Genomic DNA, 6,861 nt, shown 5'->3' on the forward strand with positions numbered 1-6,861 from the left:
AAAAACATACTGCATTGCCGCTTCCCCTATGCAATTTTTTTTTAACTAGTGTTGCTCTCTGATCTGCAGTGTCTACATTTATTTAAATTAAAACAGAAGTTTATGTATAAAGGTGAAGTTGGAGTATTAAGCAATATTAAGAAACAGATCCTGAATGTCATGTGGTACATAGCACATAAAATTGAAATTTCTCTCTCTATCTTAATGCTATATGATTTTTCTAGAATTTAGTATACTTTTTATACTTTGTAACATGAACTTTTCATAACAAAAATTGTTACGATTTGAGCTGTACATCAGAATTAATTTTCTTTTATTTTTTTGTACAAATTCTGCAATGCTGCTAACACAATTCCTCTGCCTTTTTCCCCCCCTGTTTCTTTCAGTACAGCACAGCACCATTCTTTTTATCATTTCAGGTTATTTTCTCCTGGCTGAACTAATGAAATATGATTCTGAAGTGAGAGCAGCATTCAGTGACCTGCCGGGCTGGGGGTGGAAGAGCACAGTTTCTGCAGGGAAGGTGGGGCTCTTTGGTGAGCAAGCTTTCTCAAGAGCTTTGGCTTTTATTTACTTTGGTTTTCTATTTCAGGGGGAAAAAATCCTGAGTCTGTGAATGAAAGCTCAAGACTAGTTAAAAGTCATTATATTTTTCTAGCAGTAAAAATAGAAAATTCACCCTGATGTGTTCTTTTATATCCCAGATATGGGAGCCCCAAATAATTATTGCTTCATTTGATATGTTACAAACACTGACATGCACAAGATAAATATTTTTCTTCAAGTGAGAGTGTTTGTAAGGAAATTGTGAAGAAAAAAATGAAGTAAAAGATCAGACAGTTCATGTAAATGCCAAATATTATTTGTAATAGAATGGGAAAGCAGAATGGAAAGATTCTCTGTATACAGATAGCTCTTCTGAGTATAAGGAAATACAAATGAAGAAGCAGAATCAAGAAGGTATAATACTGTATCCTCCAAGATAAATCAAAATGTTAAGGAATGGATAACGATCTCCCAGGAGAATGGCAGTGTCCATGCATGCTTCTGCAAAGATGATCGTGGAAAATAAGCATTGAGGCTGTAGTAGTTTCAGTATACCCTGTATAAGAAACATACTAATAAACAGACTAGAAATAAGAGAAAAGACACAGTAAACATTACAAGACTGAAAGTGGTCTCATTTACACTTTCTGGAACATAGCTAAGGAAAGTATTTTTTTCAGTGTTTCAAAACAGCTAACAAAGATATAGAAGCTGACAGCTAGGAGTAAAAATGAGCCTAAATGCATTTTTTTAGCAGTGAGGGTAGCTCACCTTTGCAGTGATCTCCTGTAGCAGTAGCAATCCACTCATAATTTCTTTAGTCAAAACGAGATTTTTTTTTTCTGAAAATCATGCTGCAATTTGCATGAGGTTTTACTCAGAAAGTCCTATGGCTTTGTAATCTCAGAAACACGCTATCCAGGGGTTGTCAGACTTCAGATGCAAAGTGGTGTCTAAGGTTGTTAGAGAAATAGAGGCAAAAGCTGAGGCACACTTAGTGGTTTTTCACTTAGTAAACTTGAGGCACTGGTTCCTTCAGCCCAGCATCTTCGAGAAGTTGTGGACTGGAATTAAGAATGAAAAATAACCTTTCCTTATTTATTATTGGTTTATGACTTTTTATGGCATTCCTGATGAAAAGAGGACATAACTGCTAGTCCAGGTGCTGCACAGGAAGCTATATCTGCCTCAAGGACAGAGGATGATATCCCACACCTTGAGCAAGCACAGCATCTGATGGCATGTGGGATACAAAACATCCATGGAACTCTAACCCCAGATGTTGCTTGGGAGCATCTAGCACTGGGCAAACACATAACAAGGGGTATAACTACACTAAAGGGTCTGTGGAGAGTGTCAGGGTACCCCAGGATTGACTATCCTCTTCTTTGAGACAGCTGCTGCCATGTGGGCTGAGCTTTCTGGGGCAGGGCTCCTGCTCTTGGAGTCAGCAGCAAAGCTGTACCACAAGAGTAGCCATCTGGCCCCAGGAAAATTGGCCATAGCCTCCTGGAATTTTGTCTGCTCTCCTCGCATGTCAGGAGACAGGAGAAGCCCTACAGCACTTTCCCCTTTCCTTGCTGGGGATGGTGGCCTCGGCTCTGCCCTGGAAGCACAGATGCAGCAATGTGTCAGCCCCAGAAGTGATGACTCTGCTTCTTACTGAGCCCACAGATATTGGAAGATTTGGGTCTTTGACTCAGCATCTAAGGAAGCATCTTCCACAGTTTATGACCTGGTTTGTGTAATTACTTCAGTGAGAAAGTCAGTTATGTCATTAGTAGTTGCAGTTAAATCTTTAACCATCTTAGCTAACCACCTCAGCTAACCACCTCTCTTTTCCAGGGATTTCTCCCTCTGCCATGGAAGACTTGTGTAAAGCCCTAAGCATGGTATGTTTTCAGCCAGCACCATCATTTTGCATACAGGTGGACGTGATGATGTATTTCCCTTTAACAATGGGCCTTTTGTTCATCCACCAGCATGATAGTTTATATGTCGTTCCCCTGACATCCCCTGTGATGAGGTGACAGCTTACCACCAGTGCAGCATGAATTTTGGCATCTCCTCAGTGCTTATGATGTCCTTACTAACTTCAGATTCAGTCCATGACTCACATTTAGTGGGACTTTTCCACTTGTTCTATCACTCAAGTCTGGCTGAATATGCCGGAGGCTGACAGCTCCCTTACCGCCAGGAGGATACAAGATAAACCTCTCAGCCAGTGATAATATTCCAGCAGCATCCCTCATTGTGCAGCCTTCACAGGGTGGAGAGCCATGCATCTTTGAAGGAATGATAGAGCAGCTCAGCTGAGCTCCAGGCAAAGAGCAAAAGTTTTTCCAGAAGTCTGAGCCATGGAGTGAGAATACAGTCTACTCTTTGCTTACATCAGGCTAGGACAGCCTGTGTGCCAAGACAGTGATGTAAGTCGTTGAAGGACTTCAAAGTGATGTTCTGCTTTTAATTTCTGTAGTACTGAACTGTAGATGTCTGGATACTCACTGTCAGACAAGAACACTTCTGTTCCTATAAAACTTCTGTGCGTGCCAGTGAAACTGCTTGTCCCCAGCATGCTAGAAGAGGTGCTCAGTACTTCAGATTTAATATAGCAAAAACTATTTATCCTGTTCGTAATTGTAGACCAGATTAGTATTTTAAGCAACACAATTCACATTTTAATTTGGGTCTGAAAAGACATATAAGGCAGCTCTGAATGATGTTGAATAAATAGAACAAAATTTCCTTAATAATTTTTAAATTATTTGCTTGTTTACACATAAAATAAGTAAAACTTCATGCACTGGATTTGTATAAAGTAGGAAGTCAATCACCATGAAAGTAAATGTTCCCCTGTTCTCACACTGTCATATTGATACACTATGAAGGCAACATCATTTCCAGAATGAGTTTATGAATCTTTCAGAAATATTTATTGTTGATAAGCAAAAAGCATCTTATAAAAATGTAACAACTGATTTGGCAGGTATAAAGAATTGAACTTAAACAAAAATCATCAAAATCAGTCTTTCCTTCTACTTCAATAGATGTAGATTACATCTCAAATATTTTAACATTGATATATCACTAAAGAAAGTCAAGAGTAGTGAAGAGGATCTGGGTGACTAGAAGCTACAGCTCTGCTTCTAGAAGCAAGGGGCAGCTGTGTATGGAGACGGTCTCCCAAAGCAAACAGGGAACCTTAAGGCTTCTCTAAATGAAGTCCATAAGAAGTGTCCAAAAGGAGTGTCCAAAAGGAGTGTCCATAAGGCGTGTCCATAAGGCGTGTCCATAAGGAGCAGAGAATGGTGGAGCTTCTTGGGATATTCCTTTTAGTGTTTTTCCATCAGAAGATACCACCTCTTCAGAAATTAGGTATTTAATGGGAAATAGGTTCATTTTATGAAAGTTTTGCTGTAACCACAATTCCATATTGAGTGTGCAGGGGCCTGGGCAACATTGGTGACTGTCATAGGAATAGCCAGCAGCACTGATCCCAGAGCCAGGGACCCTGCGCAGCTGGGAGGGCTGGAATACCTGTCTGGCATGGATAAGAGACAGCTTTCTTGGATATTTCTACTCTGAATCAATGCTTAGTTCAAAAGCCAGTAAGACTCTGGAAAAGCCAGCTGCTCACTTAAATAGAAACTATTTTTACCAGTGGTAGTTGCATCAATCAGGGTACATACAAGCTGATAAGTATCCTCTCCTTATGGAAGATGGACACATAACGCTGTTAGTTGCACATATCTGGAGCTACATGAAGCTGAGCAGATGAAACAGCAAATAGTTTATGTCTTACTCAAAAAGTGAATTCCATGTAAAATTAATTTTCTGAGTAGGAAATAAAGTTACATTTTCTGTCTTTTCTTTCCCCCATGTGGCTAAAATATGAAAATTGATCTATCAGCATTTCTTAGGCACTTACTAAAAGTACCACTAATGGCTCCTGACGAAAGGTGTGCTGACATAGCCCTGAACAGGCATGTCCACCCAGGACACATTATGTCACCTGGCCATAATCCCACCATTCTCAGGCGAATTCACACATCCCAGACTCCACCATCTGTGACCACGGTATCCCAGCCATGTCCCACACAGCTGCTTTTCTTCCCTGGATGCTAGTGCTTTCCCTGAAAGCTCTGGAGGTGTTTGGCCACCCTCACCTAGCAAATACCATCCATTTCTTCTCCTCAATCCCTTCCTCCCTCTCCCCTCTTCCCCTGCAGCAGGACCTGGTTTCTCCAGTAATTTTAGGCATTACCAGTGTTTGGCAACTTCTTTGCCTGCTGGAGTTATGAACATCTTCCACAAGGCCTTTAAGAGCATCCACCCACAAAGCTGTCAACACATTCAGTACAAATACACCTAACTTCCTCAGGTATGGACTGTACTCTCCAGTCCTGCACTGCTCAGGTTGTGACACTGCCTGTCATTCCAGCATTCTAAATTACTCTCCCTAACAGCCATTTTTCAAGAGCTTTTTTGTGTTGGTGTTCAACACTGATTGCCGTAGTAAATATTTCACTGTATTAAAAGCTTGCAGGTGGTTTTCTTTTTATTTTCAGCATTTCCATTCTGTGTCATTTTGATGGGATACTTGAAAGAAGATTGAAGAATTTCCACTTAACATCTGAGCTTCAATTTTTATTGGTGCCAGGTCAGGTTCTGAATTTAAATTAATCTATACATTTCCTTTCTTTCCTTCTTCCCTTTAATTTTCTCACTCATCTTCACTCCCATGGGAAAGCATGACTTCTGCAAAAGCCGTTCTAATGCTTTTCCCATCTATGATCAGTACACTGCCAGAGTTAGCACAAAAGCACGTAGAAGAAGGATGAGAAATCAGAAACATGCACTCAGACATCTCTCATTTCTTCTAATGTGTCTCAGAATGACACAAATTAACACAATCCATCTTGGAGAACTGATCAGAATGTTGCACTTTCAAAATGTGGTGGTTGTGAGTTTGTTTTGTTTTGGGTTTTTTTAAAAAAAGGATTTTTCCATTAGTGTTCATCATCTTTCAATAAATAAAAAAGCCCGAGGAGAGTTGTTTGGAAAAATTAGGTTGTGCTCTACTCCCTGTCCCCACGTATTTTGTTGTTGGTAACAGAGAGCAGGAGTGAGACAGTGGGCTCGTTCAAGGTCTGCACTGCTGCTGTCACTTGCTCTCTGCCCCCAGACCTGCCCCTCCATTGCCCAGACTGGTGCCAGGGAGATGGAGGTAGCAAGAAGAATCAAAGGTTTTTGAGGTCCTCTTGGGAGCCCCCCTCTGCCTGCCATGGAGTCCAATCAGCAGCTGGACTTTGATGATCCTTTGTGGGTCCCTTCCAACTCAGAATATTCTGTGATTCTGTGATTTCACACACCTTGGGAGAAAGGTAAAAGCAGCTGAGTTTAAAACCAACAAGTGGCTTGGGGGAAGAGAAGAAAATTCAGATAAGCTGAAATGTTTTGATAAGTAGCTTTGGAAAAAAAGATTTTAACAAATTGTTTCCCCCATGCACTAGTATTGTATTCCAGTCAGCCCATTTAACCTCTTGATTGCCTGACTTCTCCCTGCAAAAGCCAAATTTGCTCCTGGCTGTGAGTTTGCACTCTTAAAATACTGCTTTAAAAGCCACTTGCACTCTTTGAATAAAAGAAACAGGAAGACAGCCTGCTAACTGAAGAAGTCTGTGTATCCAAAATAGATAACCCTGGAACAAAAGTAAACATCAGCATCAACAGAGCTACCAGAAGGTGAGTTGATCCACAGGCTTCAGAGGAGTCATTAACACAGCAGTTTCTGTCAACCAAAACCCTTTTGAGCTTACCTGGGTACTACTCACTGCAGTCAGCAAGGCCTTTACACATCCTCTGTTAATTGTGGTGGGGTTGCTGGTGTAATAGCTTACCAGCAGGAAACTGTCCTGCAGACTCTGCTGCTGCGGGAGTCCACAGCACAGTATGGGAATATCTACTGTACAGTATGGATATATGGAATGTAAGTTGTGTGGAAGCACTGTTTTGTTCTCCAAAATAGCTTCCCTGCTGAAACACTGACAGTCTCTGTGAGTTTCAGCTGCTTAAACAACATCTTTATGAGCTTCAAAGGCCAGGGGAAGAAGTCTGTATTTTTGCTTGGCACTAAAATGGTTGTTAGAACAAAGCAGACAATCTGTTTGTAATTCTGTCAGTGACATTATCTTCTGCATAAAGTTGCATCCAAATTAGCTGGCATGGAGGAGCCACATGGATGTGGATGAGGAACTCCATTAATCTTCTTATTCCTTTCCCTGTTGTGCTGGTTTTGGCTGGGGCAGAGTTAAT

The sequence above is a fragment of the Manacus vitellinus genome, unplaced genomic scaffold (assembly GCF_001715985.3).
Source record: "Manacus vitellinus isolate BGI_N305 unplaced genomic scaffold, ASM171598v3 scaffold_3_pilon, whole genome shotgun sequence".
Taxonomy (NCBI): Eukaryota; Metazoa; Chordata; class Aves; order Passeriformes; family Pipridae; genus Manacus; species Manacus vitellinus.